This window comes from Periplaneta americana, chromosome 2 (assembly GCF_040183065.1).
Source record: "Periplaneta americana isolate PAMFEO1 chromosome 2, P.americana_PAMFEO1_priV1, whole genome shotgun sequence".
NCBI classification, from domain to species: Eukaryota; Metazoa; Arthropoda; class Insecta; order Blattodea; family Blattidae; genus Periplaneta; species Periplaneta americana.
In genome coordinates this window covers 50599970-50620218 of record NC_091118.1, presented here as the reverse complement: position 1 = coordinate 50620218, position 20249 = coordinate 50599970, and positions in this window count along the sequence as shown.

Genomic DNA, 20249 nt, shown 5'->3' with positions numbered 1-20249 from the left:
AATGTCTCAATTCCGATGGAAAATACGTTGAAAAATAGCTCAACAATTGCTGTGTCTGTTCCAATAAATTTGTCGAATGAAATTTTGTTTTTTTTTTATCTGTTAACGGCCCCTGGCGAACTTATTTTTTATGGCCCTCTTAATTGCGGTCGAGTGGCCAAAATTTGTAAAAGCACTTCCTTTGAGATTATTAACATGGTGGAAGAAAAAATTTAACTTTCTTATCTGCCCCCATCAGAACGTTTGCTTGTTAGTTTCTATTTAGTGGCCAACCCTCATGCTCTGTGTCACAGATGTGTGACAGTGGCACAATGTCCAACACATCATGTGTAGAGGTGCACTCATTACGAGTGACTAAGTGGCCGGGATCCGACGGAATGAGCGCCGTCTTAAATCACTAAGTGATTATTTACGTATATCATACTATTGTGATGTACCGAAGTACATATATTTCCATGCAGGAATTCTTTTTTAACGTATAAACATTTTGTATGTGTGTTTGTGTGCGTGGCAGTTTCAATATAAGTAAATTTATACTGTTGTTTTCTTTAAACCGTTTAAATACAATTGCCGTTATGTTTATTCTAAAATAATTCCTTTCCCATAAGTTACATTGTAGCCTATCATAAGTATTTTTGCAGACATAACGTCTTTGTGTATTATTTCAATAAACGTTACGCGCCATCAACAACAGGAAGGTTAAATTGGGTCAGTATCGGTGCCATTAGCAAGTCAGAGAGTTTACACTAGCATGAGAAGTGAGTAGCATTAGCAAACGCGCTCACACATCATTTTGGTAGCACTTTCTACAAGCCTGGCAGTCGTTCAAATTATCTGATTTCTTGCATCTTGGAGTTATTCTAAGAAGTTGAAGGTTTCAACCCAATCCATTTCTTAAAGTCTTCCTGTAGCCGCAGGAGCAGAAGATTATTATGCATAAACAACTTCTTCAAACCTCCGTCACGAATTCTAAAGCTATATAATTTCCTCTTCTCACTTTACGCCCATAACTATCAAGGTTTTATAAAGCCATAAAGTTTTCAGTCTCTACGATGTAATCAGCATTTAATTTGAAGAATTGGGTCTTTTCACCTATTTCGTTCGTCTCTCTCCCTTTCTCTCTCTCTCTCTCTGTCACACACACACACACACACACACACACACACACAACCACACTCACTCTCATAGACTCAAACAAATCACATAAGATCTTCCCGTGCCCCTCTCTCTTCTTTAATTCTATCCACCCTCTCTTGCATTTCGAACCAATGGTTAATATTCTTGACTAGAGAAAAACTTCACAACTCACAAAGACTATACATACTTTCTCATTACACATATGTTTACGAGTTCCTCTACAAATCAGTTTCTTTATCAAGTTGCGAATAATATGTCATTAACTTGAGAAGGTTATTCTTTGAGAAATTTCAAACAAAAAAGTTTAATACAATTTTTTCATCTTCGCTTCCTTTTCGAGATACAATTTTTTTTATATGAAACATTGCATAGCGTGTTTTGGGAAAGCCATTGACTTAATTCCAAATATGCGGAGTCAATTTAAGAGAGCAGAGTATTATGATATGTGAATGAAAGAATTTTAGTTTTGTCCTTTAAATGTGCAAAAATTTGATCCAAACAAATGTTACTTTTCGTTCCGCAAAATGAATTTAACAATTTTACATTTAAAGGTCTAAACTAAAATCCTTTCAATAATTCATTATCATAATACACTGCTCTCTTAAATTGACTGAACATTTTGGGAATTAAACCAATGGCTTTCTAAAACACGTTATGAAATGTGACTCATAAAATAATTTATTTCACGAACAGGAAGCAAAAACGAACAAAATTTTATTAAACTCTTTTTGTTTGAAATATCTCAAAGAATAACCGTTGAAATTAATGACATTACTTACTGTTCAACTTGTATGTATGTATGTATGTATGTATGTATGTATGTATGTATGTATGTATGTATGTATATATGTATGTATATATGTATGTACTGTGCTCCAACCACGAGAAAGTCTCCGCCGGATGAGACGAAGGGGGGTAATGCTGTGAATGAATGTTGATGTCATAAGATGTCATAAGGTTACACACGTGGGTACTCTTATCTCTACTGGCTAGCTCTCACAGCATAAACCATAACATTGATACAGACATTTTGATACTACCCTAGTTACAAAATTAGATCGCAGTTAATCTCCTGGTCTTTTAATCTCTTCATACAGGAAATAACATATGCAGGAGAGCGCATGGTTTTTAAACTGGCGTTATAACGGTAATATTATTTATCTACTTCGTTCCAAAAGATGAGGCAATTGTTAGCACATCCCTTTCACGGTTGATCTCCTGGTTGGAGAACAGTATGTATGTTAGGGCTATGTATGTATGTATGTATGTATGTATGTATGTATGTAGAATGATTTTTTTTCTTTTTGTTGTTTTTCACAACTTTGTGAAAGTGGAGCTACTTCGTTTTTGCAGGGAGCCTTTCAATTACTCAGTTGTCAGTATTCATGATCATGAAATTAAAAACAGAGAACAAATCTATATACCATATTCTACAATTCAAAGGACTAACACAAATTTGCCACCGCCTAGCTCAGTTTGCTGAGGCTCTTGCCTGCCGATCTGAAGTTCCACTCGGCGCGGGTTCAATTCCCATTTATGCTGATTACCTGTTATGTATTCTCAAGATTTTCCCCAACCGTAACGCGAATTTCAGGTAATCTATGGCGAATCCACGGACTCATTTCTCCAAATACCAGCTCGCTATCACCAATCCCATCGATGCTCAATAACCTACAAGTTGATACAGCGTCATTAAATAAGCAAGTAAAAAAAATGCAAACTTTTCTATTTTGGGGATGAAATTATATAATAAGCCTATTACAATTTACCTATCAAAGTTTTATAAACAATATTTTAGAATTGGTTATCAAACAATTCCTTTTACTCTGTCGGTGACTTTTTAAACACAAATTCGAATGAAATTATTTTTAATAAATAAATCTAGTTATATTTTAACGCAGAATAAATATAGCAAATGCCTGTTATTATTCCGTTGAGAAGCTTTTGTCATCTAGTCTGCTGTCAAAAAATCTGAAAGTTAGAATTTATAAAACAGTTATATTACCGGTTGTTCTGTATGGCTGTGAAACTTGGACTCTCACTCTGAGAGAGGAACAGAGATTAAGGGTGGAATAACTCTTCTCGGGTTCTCAGCCAGGTGAGTTGGAAATTTTCTTCCAAGCTTTCGACGGCTAGCTCTGCCATCTTCTTCGGGATTCATTCCCCGAAGAAGATGGCAGAGCTAGCCGTCGAAAGCTTGGAAGCAAATCTCCAACTCACCTGGCTGAGAACTCGAGAAGAGTTATTCCACATCAAACCCCGGGAAATTCTCAAGTAATACAGAGATTAAGGATGTTTGAGAATAAGGTTCTTAGGAAAATATTTGGGGCGAAGAGGGATGAAGTTACAGGAGAATGGAGAAAGTTACACAACGCAGAACTGCACGCATTGTATTCTTCACCTGACATAATTAGGAACATTAAATCCAGACGATTGAGATGGGCAGGACATGTAGCACGTATGGGCGAATCCAGAAATGCATATAGAGTGTTAGTTGGGAGGCCGGAGGGAAAAAGACCTTTGGGTAGGCTGAGACGTAGATGGGAAGATATTAAAATGGATTTGAGGGAGGTGGGGTATGATGATAGAAACTGGATTAATCTTGCTCTTGCGGGCTTATGTGAGGAGGGCAATGAACCTCCGGGTTCCTTAAAAGCCAGTAAGTAAGTAAGTAAGTAAGATGTTAGTTTCAATATATCATGTATAAAATTGTCTTAATGGATACCTTAGTTATATTTTGTTAGTTTTAATATATCTTGTACAAAATTGTCTTAATTGACAATTTTGTTATATTTTGTTAGTTTTTAATATACCATGTATAAAACTGTCCTAATTGATAATTTAGTTATATTTTGTTAGTTTTAATATATTACATATAAAATTGTTTTAATTGATAATTTAGTTATATTTTCTTAGTTTTAATATATTACATATAAAATTATTTTAATTGATAATTTAGTTATATTTTGTTAGTTTTAATATATTACATACAAAACTGTTTTAATTGATAATTTAGTTATATTTTGTTTTTTTTTTTTTTCATAATGATAGTATTTGACCGATAAGCAGGAATAACTATAAGTATGTATAGGCCGTCTATTTGCTTATAAAATAGTAATATAGTGTTAATTACTATGTAACACTTTTATTATGATTAACACTATATTATTATTTGATAAGCAAATAGACGGTACATACATACTTATACTTATATCTATTTTGTTAGTTTAAATATATCATGTATAAAATTGTTTTAATTGATAATTTAGTTATATTTTGTTAGTTTTCACATTAGCTAAGGTTTTCAAATGTACCATATGTGACGAAGCCTATTGCTTATATGTTTAATGGTCTAATAAATTGAATTGAACAGAATTAAATTGAATTAAATATCTGAGCGGTGATAGTTAACTATTTCTGAGGCAGAAGTTCATACTTGATGATTCCTGCGAAGGTCCACCATATTCTCAGCAAAATTCTCTCTTTTCGCAACGGAAGTTTCCAAGAGTCAACACACAGCTCAGAAAAGCTTTACGGTTAACTAGTAAGCAGTGAAACACAAACTCTGCTCTTTATCGATCAGATCATATGGAACCCATTTTCTAAATTGTATACTTTCCTATCCCCCGCAGGTGGGTGTGAATTGCTTCATCACTGGCACGTGGAACCGTTTCACAAGTCCTTAACATGTTTGTTTCGGTCAGTCTCGATCACGGTCTTTATTTCGTCGTAAAATTTCATGCCACGGAAGTCCGCACCCCCCCCCCCCCGGGAGGAGAATTTTCTAGCCGTCTAGCTCAACATTTTTTTAAACACTTCTGTAGTGTTCTTTCAGAGAATTTTCGCTGAAGGCAAACTCATTCAGCACTTTAGTAGAGACTATTAATTAGTAAAGTAACGAAGCTAATATTATATTCTTCTTGAGCACAACCATTTTGTCCTTTACGTACTTTTACGAAACATACACTTTAATTTATTTTAGAGGAAATACAACCAAATTCCATCTACAATTTTTGTTCAATGTCAAATTTAAGTAACCTTATCTACAGGCCGATTATTTAGTCATGACAGCTCAGCGACGCGAAAAAGGGGAAGTAATAGGAATAGTGGGGAGAGTTCCGGAGTAGAGATAAGGGCGAGCGGTCGGTAAAGGAATGCAGTAGGCCTACAACTTAATTGCATTAAAAACATACCGCTCTACCGCACTCATGACATCCGATCGCTCCGAAGACAAGCGACTGAATAACCCAAACACCCCTTGGCGTAACTAAATGAACTCGCCTGACACAGGTGCAGATCGCTGGCGACTGTCAGAACTAAATAATCGTACTGTAATTATTATAGAAATTTTAGACGACGCAAAAACCTGAAGAAATTTCTTATTGGTATAATTTATTATACACTTACATAACTAGAAATTTCACACATCTTATAGTCTCGTCCACACCTGTGGAGTAACGGTTAGCGCGTCTGGCCGCGAAACCAGGTGGCCCGGATTCGATTCCCAGTCGGGGCAAGTTACCTGGTTGAGGTTTTTTCCGGGGTTTTCCCTCAACCCAATATAAGCAAATGCTGGGTAACTTTCGGTGCTGGACCCCGGATTCATTTCACCGTCATTATCACCTTCATCTCATTCAGACGCTAAATAACCTAAGCTGTTGATAAAGCGTCGTAAAATAACCTACTAAATTAAAAAATCTTATAGTATCAACATGTATACATTTTATTTTAATAATGAATTAATTGGTTTATTTCACGGAATGAGTCCATGCTGCACCGCCTAAATTTACCCAGCATTTACTCTTAAAAGACTGACGGAAAACCTCGAAAAAACCTCAACCAAGTAACCTGTCCCAACCAATATTTGAACCCGGGTCGCTCGTTTCGCTGCCAGACATATTAACAGTTACTCCGCAACGGTGGTCAATGATAAATTAAAAAAATTATGGTTTATTTAACGACGCTTGCAACTGCAGAGGTTATATCAGCGTCGCCTTTGTGCCGGAATTTTGTCCCGCAGAAGTTCTTTTACATGCCAGGAAACTACTAAAATGAGCCTGTCGTATTTAAACACACTTAAATGCCATCGACCTGGGCCGGGATCGAATCCGCAACCTCGAACACAAAAGGCCAGCGCTATACTGACTACGCTACCGAGGCCAACATAGTTAGTAGTGCACGTATACGTATTTCATTAATTTTTCACAATTTGACATTTGCTTATTGCAATTATCTCTATTACTTTTCTAATTACAAATATCGGAATTTTAAAAGTTATATTAATGTTAAAATAAATCAGAACTTCATAATGAGAATCAAAGAACATTATTTTGTCTTTCACTTGATCTTTCAAGATTCTCTTACGGGCGAGATATACTAGCGACCTGTAATCCCATACGGAAGTTCGGAACGGTCTATCTCTGTATATTAAATTATACCTCAATTTCTCAGCTTGGAACAAACAAGAGTAATGCAATTTTTTCCACATGTACGTCTCAATTTTAACACAAGTGTTCCCCCTTAAATCCAATAGGCTTAATTTGGAAACAAAAATATTATAAACTGAAAAATTCCCCTTTTAATTTTCAGTGCCATATTTAATTTAAAATTTATATCTCAAATAATTTCAAGAGATTAAAAAAAAATATTCATAAGTAAAATTAGAAGCATATTGATAGAACATCTAATTTAGCCATAGGCGTTTATCAGGCTACAGGCGCGTTTGCTAGCTGATCAGAGATTGTGCTCTGCTATCAGTTCGATTCCCGCTTGGGCTGATTACCTAGTTGCATTTTTCAAAGTTTTTCCCAACTGTAACAAGAAAGTCAGACAATCCCATGGCTAATCATCGGCCTCATCTTTCCAAATACCATCTCGCTATTATCATGTCCATCAACGCTAAATAACCTAGTACCGTTAGTTGATATAGAGTCGTTAAGTTAGGCAACGAGCATTATAGGATGAAGATAAATACAAACAAGACTAAGACCATGGTTATCGGAAGAAAATAAAGAAGGTAAATGTGCGCATTCGAAATGAGGCAGTAGAACAAGTGGACAGCTTAAAATACTTCGGGTGTACTATAAGCAATAATATGAGCTGCTGCCAGGAAGTCAAAATGAGAATAGCAATAACCAAGGAAGATTTTAAAAGAAAAAGAAACATTTGCTGCTGATCTCTTTGAAAATGACTAAAGAAGAGATTAGTGGAGTGCTTTGTATGGAGTGTGGTACTACATAGGACAGAAACACGGGTATTACTACATAGTGAAGAGATACGACTAGAAGCACATGAAATGTGCATCGACGGGCACAAGGTGCTAAAAAAACTTGAAAGAGAAAAAGACAAACGGAGCCAGCCGCAGGAGTTACAAGTTTTATGTAGTTTCGCTGCAAAAGCAGTTCACTGCCACGGTGCGCTCTGGCGGCTCATGCAGGTGGTCGTGATATTTACTCCACGATTTCAATTTCAGAATGACGCGTGTACAATAATTATAGTAATTTTATAGACTCTACCTGAACACACATAACAAAATTATATTGTTTCCTAGCTTTGTAAATTAGTTTAGTACTGGAAACACAAACTGAATGCAACCTTTTGAAGATACAACAAATATAGCTGCAACACTTATTTATTATTACACTATTTGTTAATATTTCTTATTATATATCTTATTTCAAACATAGAACGCGAAAATTTACAAGTCTTTATACATTAAAGGGTTTTCTATTCCTCTGTTCTCAGAAAGGTAATAGTCTGTACTCGCAAACAATCACAATTTCAAGGAAGTATTTTTTACATGTCACGGCAAATGAAATAAACTTACTTCAGAGCTCTTTCTGTACATTGAGAGCTTTTACACTTTTTTCTTGTATTAATCTCTGCCTCAAGCACATACAGAATATATGGAAGCAAAGGATATATTTGGAAATTCTGACTTGGGCGGCATTACGAACAGTTCGATTCCTGATTTCTCTGGAATCTGAGTGGCGTACTGTTCTGTAGATTTATTAATTCAAGTTTTAAACTTTAAGTATCTTCTCTTCCCTGTAAGCCAAAAGTATTTCAGAAAAATCTCAATTCCTTGTCAATTGTCACTGTTTCTCCTAAATTACCAGTGAATTCTGCCGTAGGTCTTGAAGTAGGGTCTTATATTTTATAAGATTTTCTTATCACTCTTCAAGATAATTTATAGTCAAAGAAAGTGAAGTTATCTATATTCTACATGATATTGCCACATTTTGAATTTATCCATAAATGTTCTTAGCTAGTCGATCATATGTCGTGCAATTCTGTAACTCATACGTACAACGTGCTAACGATATTTGATATTCTCACCTTTGATATCCCATTTTTACCTTTAGCTGTTCTAAAGCAGATCTAGACAGTAGGCCTATTTCTTAACTAAAACCTACACTGTGTTTATTTTTAACATAAAATGTCATGAGTAAGAAAGTGTAATAGAACAAAATACAAGCTTTACCTCCATTTTTAATAAAACAAACCTCTCTCTTTCGACTCATCACCAAAGGGAAATGATCTGAGGATTATATTGTATTTCACTTAAACGAGCCGCCACTTACTGGAGACGCGAGCGAACTTGCTTCTTGCAAGAACCGCATACAGACACTACAGCTATAGCTCGAGCAAGAAACGATTACCGAAAACCAATGGTGGCGTTGCTGTCTGTTTTGACGTGTGTATGTAGGCACGCCGAGGGTGGGAGAGGTACGAGCCGATGGAAGTACTGTCTCTTCCAAGAAAATGAACAAATGAGGTTCTCGCTATGGAAATAAAGAACGTAGCAAGAGAAAAATTCGAAGCTAATTAAACGTGTTTACGAATGAAATAATAATACCTTGCAATACAAGACACGTATTCACATGCAATGGAACAAACTAAAGTCGTAATGTAGGCCTAAAGGGTCATTCACAATGAAAATTAAACATAACGTAAGCATTAACTTAAGAATATAAACGTTACGGTAAAATTAAGAAGTCATACCATCATTCACGATGGGTACATAAACATAACAGCAAACATACTTGGTAACCATGGAAACATAACAACGACGCCATTTCCTCATATTCTGTCGTATACTTCAGCGCTCCACGATTGTGTTCTGTTTGCAAATCACGTAAGCATAAGCATGGAAGTTTGGAGTTTGTAAACTTTCATGTTAACGTCTTACGGTAATGTTTATGTTAATGCTTATATGAATCATTGTGAATGATCCCATTTGGTAGCCTGGGCGCAAACTTCTGTGTTTATGTTACGGTTATGTTTAATTTTCATTGTGAATGGGCCTTAACTATCACAACGCAAGACAGATTCTATCGATGTCATCTCTTTTCCGACTGCACTCTTGAATATCATTCAAGTTATCTCGTGACCTTTCCTCTCGCCCGCTCTTCCTTATCGCAGTGTTTGATTCGCATTCCTTCCGTCGGTAATCCGTGCTTGCGAGACCTATACCTGCACTGAGGTTGTGTTGACACTTTAAGATCACGAGTTGCCCACCCATAGAAATGTGGGTATGGAGAAGATTGGAGCATATAGTTAGGGAGTTAAGAAGACTGGCTAACATATGCAGAATTTTTCCCTACATTCCGTGTAATTTCTTTAAGATCATATGATAGGCATCCTAATCTTTGAAATCTTAATCCCAAAGTTCTAACTTTAACGTCTAATAGCTAACAGGTGCATAAAGGCCTTTTGTTTATGATATTGGATTCCGAACAGGTAATTACACGAAATGTCGTACGAATATTACCTTTGATGTTTTTCTTAAACACTCTGGATAAATTTTTATTCCAAACTTAAATCTGTAATAACTATATTAAGAAAATGCTTGATACCTCTGTTGTGTATCGCTGAGTATACTTTATATTATTCATATTTGTACTCTTATCATATTTGTACACGTAAAGTCTCAAGTTCGTGTAGAGCCAGTAAATGGAATACCACGCATTCTCTAGGTACAATACAAATGCTCGAGCGGGCAGGAAACTGGAACAGGGCCGTGCTTACAAGTTTAGTGATTTATTCGCAGCTTAATCCTTGTTATTAACCGCCTAACTGCAGTTCGACGTCTTTATTGTTCCCCTGCAGCGCTCGGCTTCCTGTACTCCACGAAGTGGAGGAAGTGCTGATATTAATCCTGCCAGCGATGCTTACGCCTTATCTCGATACGGCGAAAAAATTCACTTGAGCTGATTATGTTCGCCGTGTAACTGCTGCTTTCGGCAAAGTGTGTGTTGATTCCCTGCTCAACTATCATGCGATAACAGTTGTTAGATAAGGTGGTGAAATGTTATTCCACTAGAAAATATTTAATTTCACGTAATGTAATGTGATTCTGCCTAAGGGCAGGTCCTTCACTGCAAACCCAGCATTCTCCAATCGTTCCTCTTTTCCACTTTCCTCCCGCATATTTAAATATAGTATATTTTTTATAGTAATCTCACTAAAGGTTCTGATTTATCTAGAAAAAAATCAAAACTCGAGTGGGATTTAATTGACTATTACACGATTAAAAGAAAGTATATATAAAGATTAGAAGAAATAAAGTACTCTAATACTTACTTACTTACTGGCTTTTAAGGAACCCGGAGGTTCATTGCCGCCCTCACATAAGCCAGCCATTGGTCCCTATCCTGAGCAAGATTAATCCAGTCTCTACCATCATATCCCACCTCCCTCCAATCCATTTTAATATTATCTTCCCATCTACGTCTCGGCCTCCACAAAGGTCTTTTTCCCTCCGGCCTCCCAACTAACACTCTATGTGCATTTCTGGATTCGCCCATACGTGCTAAATGTCCTGCCCATCTAAAACGTCTGGATTTTATGTTCCTAATTATGTCAGGTGAAGAATACAATGCGTGCAGCTCTGCGTTGTGTAACTTTCTCCATTCTTCTGTAACTTCATCCCTCTTAGCCCCAAATATTTTTCTATGAATCTTATTCTCAAACACCCTTAATCTCTGTTCCTCTCTCAAAGTGAGAGTCCAAATTTCACAACCATACAGAACAACCGGTAATAGGCTATAACTGTTTTATAAATTCTAACTTTCAGACTTTTTGACAGAAGACTAGATGACAAAAGATTCTCAACCGAATAATAATAGGCATTTCCCATATTTAGTCTGCGTTTAATTTCCTCCCGAGTGTCATTTATATTTGTTACTGTTGCTCCAAGATATTTGAATTTTTCCACCTCTTCGAAGGATAAATCTCCAATTTTTATAGTTCAATTTCGTACAATATTCTGGTCACGAGACATAATCATATACTTAGTCTTTTCGGGATTTACTTCCAAACCTATCGCTTTACTTGCTTCAACTAGAATTTCCGTTTGTGGATTTTCTCCTAACATATTCACGTCATCCGCATAGACAAGAAGCTGATGTAACCCGTTCAATTCCAAACCCTGTCTGTTATCCTGAACTTTCCTAATGGCATATTCTAGAGCGAAGTTAAAAAGTAAAGGTGATAGTGCATCTCCCTGCTTTAGCCCGCAGTGAATTGGAAAAGCATCAGATAGATACTGGGCTATACGGACTCTGCTGTAAGTTTCACTAAGACACATTTTAATTAATCGAACTAGTTTCTTGGGAATACCAAATTCAATAAGAATATTAAATAAAACTTCTCTCTTAACCGAGTTATACGCCTTTTTGAAATCTATGAATAACTGATGTACTGTACCCTTATACTCCCATTTTTTCTCCAATATCTGTCGAATACAAAAAATCTGACCAATAGTCGATCTATTACGCCTAAAACCACACTGATGATCCCCAATAATTTCATCTACATATGGAGTTAATCTTCTCAAAAGGATATTCTACAAAATTTTGTACGACGTCAACAAAAGTGATATTACTCGAAAGTTACTACAGTTAGTCTTGTCCCCCTTCTTAAAAATAGGTACGATTATGGACTCCTTCCATTGTTCTGGTACAATTTCCTTTTCCCAAATTGCAAGTACAAGTTTATAAATTTCGCTAGATAATGCGCTTCCACCCTCTTGTATTAATTCTGCTGGAATTTGATCAACACCTGGAGACTTGTACTTTTTCAGATTTTCTATCGCAATTTCGACTTCAGAAAGTGTGGGTTCCGGTATAAATGGCACTGTAAAATAAAATACTGACTTACTAGAATACTAAACTCAGGTCAGACTACGACCAGAGGTGTCGCATTCTCTGCTGACCTTGTTATGTCGAGCTACTCAGTTGCCGATGAATGATCTAGGTAGCAGCCGACAGTTCGACGCGGACCTCAAATCTGATAGATTAGGTTCCAACCCAAAAATAGTAGGCCTACCTGATAACCCTATAGTTCGAAGCCCAAAAAACTAAGAACCTGATCACATCTCACTCCCAAAAGTGCAAGTATTGTAGCTGAAATAAGAGGAAATCGAAAGTGTTTGCGGAAGAAAGAGTAAACGGGAGTACCCCAAGAAAAATATCCTTTGCAACTTCCCTGTCCACCAAAAAATTATACCACGACAAGGTCGGGGACCGAACTCAAAACCGCCTGAATGGAAAGCAGGCCGATAACTCTGAGCAACAAACGTGAAACGTATTTCTAGGACTCTCTGTTTATCACAGTATTTAAATTGCACAGTTTTCCATACGGGAATTCGATCTTACGTTCTGGAAGGTTTCGTTACAAAAATTGTAACACGGCGGGGAAAGTCAATGTTCTAATAGTTGAGTTGACGTCAAAAATATCTGTAATGAATATCACCACTCGCGAGCACTTAAAATATTCTAATGCTAGGTGGTCAAGCATAAGAAATCATAATTTGCATGTATAACAAAGGAACAATTAACTAAAGTAATTTACGGAGTAGCCTATCCCAGTAGACTTCACTGGGAGTGATATTCAAAGCATCTACATTTAGAAGGCTTTAGGCTTGAAACTACTCGTACCATATTACTGAATGGGCTTAGATAGGCCTATACTCACTGAAATTAATGGATCTGGGATTTGGGACATTAAAAACGAGGTTTCATATTTCCCCACAGATTCCATCTCGTTAAAGTACAGTTCCAGAAAATTAAACGGGGCTTTGAAATTGCATGTGTACAAAATAAGTGGTAATATTTAATACATGATACGACTCATTGGGGTGCTATTCACAAACATTTCGCTAGCCCGCGCTACGAGCGTGCTAAACTAGCCTCGGCTATCGACTGGTTACTTGTACAGGATTCATATCATATCGCTAACACTGATTTATGAATACGAAAAACGTTAGTTCGCTGATCATCCACCGGAAGCCCGCGCTAAGAATGTCTATGAATATGGCCCATACAGACTAATATTCACGGCGCTGGACTCAAATACCTTCTCTGACTATACCAATATTAATATTATTACCATTGATAATTAAGTCCTGAGGAACCTGGTTCAATTCTTGGTAGGAATATGAAAGCATACTGTATTTATTTTACTGCGATGGATGCCTGTAGCCCGTTATGGTTCTTGCAAAGACTTCGTGGTCTAGACCATCAGCTTATTACTACACGGCCCGAGTTCTAGCCCCGGTCAGACCTTACTCACTTACTTACTTATGGCTTTTAAGGAACCGGGAGGTTCATTGCCGCCATCACATAAGCCCGCCATCAGTCCCTATTCTGAGTAAGACTAATCCAGTCCCTACCATCATATCCCACCTCCCTCAAATTCAGAGTAATATTATCCTCCCATCTACATCTCGGCCTTCCCAAAGGTCTTATTCTCTCCGGCCTCCCAACTAACATTCTATGTGCATTTCTGGATTCGTTCATACGTGCTAGATGCCCTGCCCATCTCAAACGTCTGGATTTAATGTTCCTAATTATGTCAGGTGAAGAATACAATGCGTGCAGTTCTGCGTTGTGTAACTTTCTCCATTCTTCTGTAACTTCATCTCTCTCTTTTTTTATTGGGTTGTTTTCTGACGCTTTGTCAACATCTAGGTTATTTAGCGTCTGAATGAAATGAAGGTGATAATGCCGGTGAAATGAGTCCGGGTCCAGCACCGAAAGTTACCCAGCATTCGCTCGTATTGGGTTGAGGGAAAACCCCGGAAAAAACCTCAACCAGGTAACTTGCCCCAACCGGGATTCGAACCCGGGCCACCTGGTTTCGCGGCCAGACGCGCTGACCGTTACTCCACAGGTGTGGACTTCATCTCTCTTAGCCCCAAATATTTTCCATAGCACCTTATTCTCAAACACCATTAATCTCTGTTCCACTCTCAAATTGAGAGTCTAAGTTTCACAACCATACAGAACAACTGGTAATATAACTGTTTTATAAATTCTAACTTTGAGATTTTTTGACAGCAGACTAGGTGATAAAAGCTTCTCAACCGAATAATAACAGGCATTTCCCATATTTATTCTGCGTTTAATTTCCTCCCGAGTGTCATTTATATTTGTTACTGTTGCTCCAAGGTATTTGAATTTTTCCACCTCTTCGAAGGATGTCTCCAATTTTTATATTTCCATTTCGTACAATATTCTGATCACGAGACATAATCATATACTTTGTCTTTTCGGGATTTACTTCCAAACCTATAGCTTTACTTCCTTCAAGTAGAATTTCCGCGTTTTGTGAATTTTCTCCTAACATATTCACGTCATCCGCATAGATAAGAAGCTGATGTAACGCGTTCAATTCTAAACCCTCTCTGTTATCCTGGACTTTCCTAATGGCATATTCTAGAGCGAAGTTAAAAAATAGAGGTGATAGTGCATCTCGCTGCTTTAGTTCGCACTGAATTGGAAAAGCATCAGATAGAAACTGGCCTATACGGACTCTGCTGTAAGTTTCACTAAGACACATTTTAATTAATCGAACTAGTTTCTTGGGACTACCAAATTCGTTAAGAATATTATATAAAACTTCTCTCTTAACTGAGTCGTACGCCTTTTTGATATCTATGAATAACTGATGTACTGTACCCTTATACTCCCATTTGACCCGGTCAGACCTAGAATTTTTTATTGAAAAATCTAGTGAAACTTGGGGTGGTCGAGATCGTAGTTCAGGTTTTGATGTAGAACGAAGGGTACGCACAAGACAAAGCCTGGGTGGTTACTGAGCTCGTCGCTCGTAGCCTAGCTGGTCGTTTGGAAGAAAGTCTGGGTGATCCGAACGAAGCTCTTTTGCACCTGCCAGCCAGTGTAGCTGAACTCACTCTGCTTTTCAAAGTTGTCTTTAAAAAACAAAACAAATTGTAAAAGTGCCAAGATGAACCACATCTCCTAAACATACGTTACATATTTTGACACTTTCAGTGCGTAAATAACCAAGTAAATAATTCCACTTTTCTGAAGGCTTACACTGCAGTCTGAGGCTTATTGTGCTTACCACTCCTATTCTGTGAATTGACTCGGCAGCCGAACAGTCGCGCTCTTGTACAAGTACAGCACATCGAATCGTCAACTGAACCTGGGCTTGGTATGGATAATGATGATGACGATGATATGTGAATTAATGATGGCGAAATGAGTCCGAGGTCCAACACTGAAATTTACCAAACAATTCTGCTTCAATTGGTTGAGGGAAAACCCCGGAAAAATCCCAACCAGGTAACTTGTCCAAAGTAGGATTTGAGCCCGGGCCCGCTCGTTTCATGGTCAGTTGTGCTAACCGTTACTCCACAGTGGTCAATTTAAGGGTTACTGAACTAATGAATTTCTCTGCATCACTAAGAATATATCGTCGTTGTTCCTGCAATAACTCCTATGTGACATATTTACCGATTTTCAGATTTTTGCTCTATTAAATAACTTAAATAGTGATACAGCAAATAATAAAATCTCCTATATGTAATTCTATTTCTTTCTTTCGAAAATGTAAGAATTCACAATCTCCTATGTACGGCTGCCATAGGATAAATAAATGTATATATTTTACACATGGGAGTTATTGCAGGAATAACGACGATATTCCACTGGTAAAATAGTCAGAACTATGACATCGTTTATTCTACCGTACTCTTTAATATTCAGCGACCTATTCCAATGTATTCTGAGGTACATATCATGACCACCACGCATAATAATTTGCGCAGTGATGCATTGTACTAGAACACTGGCAACAACTGCGCGTAAAACATGCACCGCAGTGTAGGCTATACAAACAGACAGCCAGCCAGGAAGTAGGTTCGAACCATCATAATGGATTAATAACGAGTCGCAGAGAATGCATCCGTGATATCGCAGACTACCCAACTCACCGCAGTGACGGCTGGTACAGACAGCTTGGAAAGATTCCATATTAACGCTACATTACTGGAAACTTTTACTAACCACGAACTGCGAAACTAGAGCGTCATTATTTGCTCGTTGAATGTCAGCAGCGGCTAGTGAATTCGTTTGAGTATCTAACTGTACACACAAATTACATTTTGTGCATGTATGTCAGTAGTGGCTAGTGAATTAGATGAATACCCACAGCTTGTGAATGTAATATCAGTGGCAAATAATATACACATATACAATTATTTAAGATTCGTTCACGCCTGTGGAGTAACGGTTAGCGCGTCTGGCCGCGAAACCAGGTGGCCCGGGTTCGATTCCCGGTCGGGTAAGTTACCTGGTTGAGGGTTTTCCCTCAATCCAATATGAGCAAATGCTGGACCCCGGACTCATTTCACCGGCATTATCACCTTCATCTCATTCAGACGCTAAATAACTTAAGATGTTGATAAAGCGTTGTAAAATAACCTACTAAAATAAAAAAAAATATTTAAGATTTTTGTCGTGTTCAACGTGATGTACAGTAAATATTGTAGTGCGTATCCATGGTAATGCTTCCCAGATCGAGAAACTCTCAAGAAATCTTTACGCCGTGTTACGAGAAGGGAACTGTCTACAGAACCAATATTAATTTAGAAGATGTAGAGGAAATCCCAAACTGTTATAAGATGACACTAGCTGGTGACAACTTTTTCGTGTGTGATGAAATGAAGACGACAGAAGGGTAATAATTTTACGAATAAAATAAATTTAGAGCAGCTAATACAATCGAATGTGTGGTTTGTAGATGGCACATTCAAAACATCTTAGCCATAATAAATGCTTCAAGATTTACTTTCCTTCAAACCCCGTTTATCTTGTTTTTTCACCTAGTACAATCTGTTTACTGAAAAGTACAATCATCAGGACTTCAAATTGCATATAATAATTCAGACGACAGAACTGCAAATGAGAATATAAATGCGAATGACTTTTGGGAAAAATGGCCAATTTAAGAACTGGGAACTTTAATCTTGGGAAATTGCAGTTTTGGAAAATTATCTTTGGGAAAAATGGTCATTGGGAATTACAGATTGGGCAAAATGTACGGGAATCAGCACAAACACAATCAGTGCCTGTAAATCGTTCATAGAAAGTTCTATGCCCTCTTCTTACAACTGGACAATGTAATAAATTCTCTACAAACAGAAACTTAAATGAAAATCATACTTACATGAACCGTCCAAAAAAAGAAAGAAGTAGTTTAGGTTAATTTATTTTTCTCTAAATAAAAAAATACCAGTCTGGAATGTAAATTCGCAGTGACTATATAGTCTAAAGAGGATTTCACATGTCTACATACCATAACAGTTAGACACTAGCCTAAAAAAACAACAAACCTAAAAAATAGGCTAATTTTTTAACAATTTTACTTATAAAGCTTTAATGCCAATTCAAGCAAATTTTGAATCACGCCAGGTGTAGAACCACACCTGTCAATCAGCAGTCTGACTGCGGCCAAAGCATTCAGATTTCGATATAAAATATCGTATGTTAATCGTAAAGTAGAACGGAAAATATGCCTTCAACAAGTTATAATTACCAACCTATGAAGGTAATAAACCCCACAACTTTCAGGAGTACTTGACATTGCGCCAATTGTTGTGGCGGAAAATGGGTTCCCCGCTTTACAGAGGGCCAACAGAAGAGAGTGGAGGAAACTGGGATGCGACATAACCTCTCGGAAGGACAGTATCTTCCTTGCAATTCCTCCATAGCTGTCCATATAAATAAATTCAGCTCATTAATGAACATAAACCTTAATTCAATTCATGTGACCAAATGTATTCCTTTGTAGAAGCCAGCTCTTCGACTGTTTTTTCTTTTTACTTCTAACTTCCTCACTTTATATAACTACGATAACTGCTGCTAATTTTCTTTTAAAAAAAGAATGATATTTCATTCGCTCAGGAGTGCACTCATAACAATCGTCTGTGGTCAAATCGGGGAGTGAGTGTTGTGCGCAGTCCTGACGGGTGTGTACTAGTTCTGTCCCATCAGATACACACCTGAAATATTAATTTTATTTAATTAATTTATTTATTTAATAATAACATATACATAAAAACGTTACATTAAAATACCTCGAAAGAGCAAAGCTCGTGTTCGGGGACAGTTCCGTTACATAGATACACATACTTTGTAGACAAAATACTTCAGAAAAAAGCTCACATAAAGATTGTAATAAAATTAGTAAATAATAATACTAATAATAACTGAGTGAAAAAAGAGACGATGTTCAGATTGATGGATTAATATTAAATTATTATTATTAGTATAATTAGTGCAGGTCATGTTGATATAGTAACCAAGATAAAATAGAAAAATACACTTAGGATAGAAATAAACTTGTTTTACAATACATGGTACATAATATATATACAGGGAAGTCTGTCATATAAATTTTTTAATTCTGGATCTGAAAATTTCATTGCTTAAAATAGTCAATTCTGGATGAAATTTTATTATCGAATTATATAGCCGTGGACCATAATTTGTACTGTGTAGTAAAGCAGCAGATGTGAAATATTTAGGTTCAACTAATTTAAGAATTTCATTTCGTCTCGTATTATGAGCATGTGGCTGAGCTACAAATTTCGTTCTATTTTTATGATAGAATTTCATTAAAGAGTATTTATAAATTTGGTCAATTCTAAAAACATTCAATTCAGAATGGATCAAATTTGTTGGATAATCCATTCGCCTTTTCAAAAAAATTTTGATTATACGTTTTTGCAACATAATTAGAGGAAAAAGAGCAGTTTTTGTAATGCCTCCCCATCCAATTATACCATATTGGATAACAGATTCAACTAGAGCCAAATAAACCAAACGTAATACATGAGTAGGCAAGTAATGGCGAAGGTTTACAAATTTGTAAATTGTTTTACGTATCCTGTTACATAAAAAGGTGATTTGTCTATCCCATTTCAAGTGCTGATCAACAATAATTCCCAGGTATTACACATCTACAGATGCAGTACTAATTCGGTCCGAACTATGCAGGTATAGGCAAATTTTATATACAGTATATCAAAGAGACTAAAGATTTGATGAGCATTCAACCCCAAAATCAAGATACCGATTATTTGCTAGAGGAGTACAGCCGATATATAACTACAACGTCTTTGAGTACCGGTACATCAAGCCTGATGCTACTTTCCCGCCAGAATTATGGGCCGAATTCGTAGATACGACAGAAAGAACGACAAACAGTTGTGAATCTTTCCACGGAAAGCTAAATGGCTTATTCCACACCGCTCACCCTAACATCTTTCAATTAATAGACGTTATAAAACGAATTAAAATTGACACTTACATACAAATTAGAAGTCCAGCAACAGAAATAAGACCAGACCAATTAAAGAAAAAACAATATATTACAGAAAAAATGGCAGAATTTCTATCTAAATCGATAAACAGACACCAATATATAAAAACACTGTCATAAAAATTTCTCCCTAAACATAGTTCCTAATGTTACTGTCTACTCTGAAGTTTAAGAAGTTTTGACTAAGGTTTTTAGCCATACTTTAAAGAAAGGGCAGGCAATTTTGTAGTTTGCTGTCTCGAGTTACGAATTTACCAGTCCTTGCCTTATGACAGTCCTAAACCTGGATAGAATGGCAAAGAAAATGTCGATTTCCAACCGAAAATGCTCCATTATCTATCCGAACTAGTACTGTTAACTTAATGACCCGGGACTGAATTAGTATTGTTTACTTCTTGACTCCGGACCGAATTAGTATATATTTTTGACCTTGGGACCGAACTAGTAAACTCCGCTCCTGCCACTCAAGAACGTAC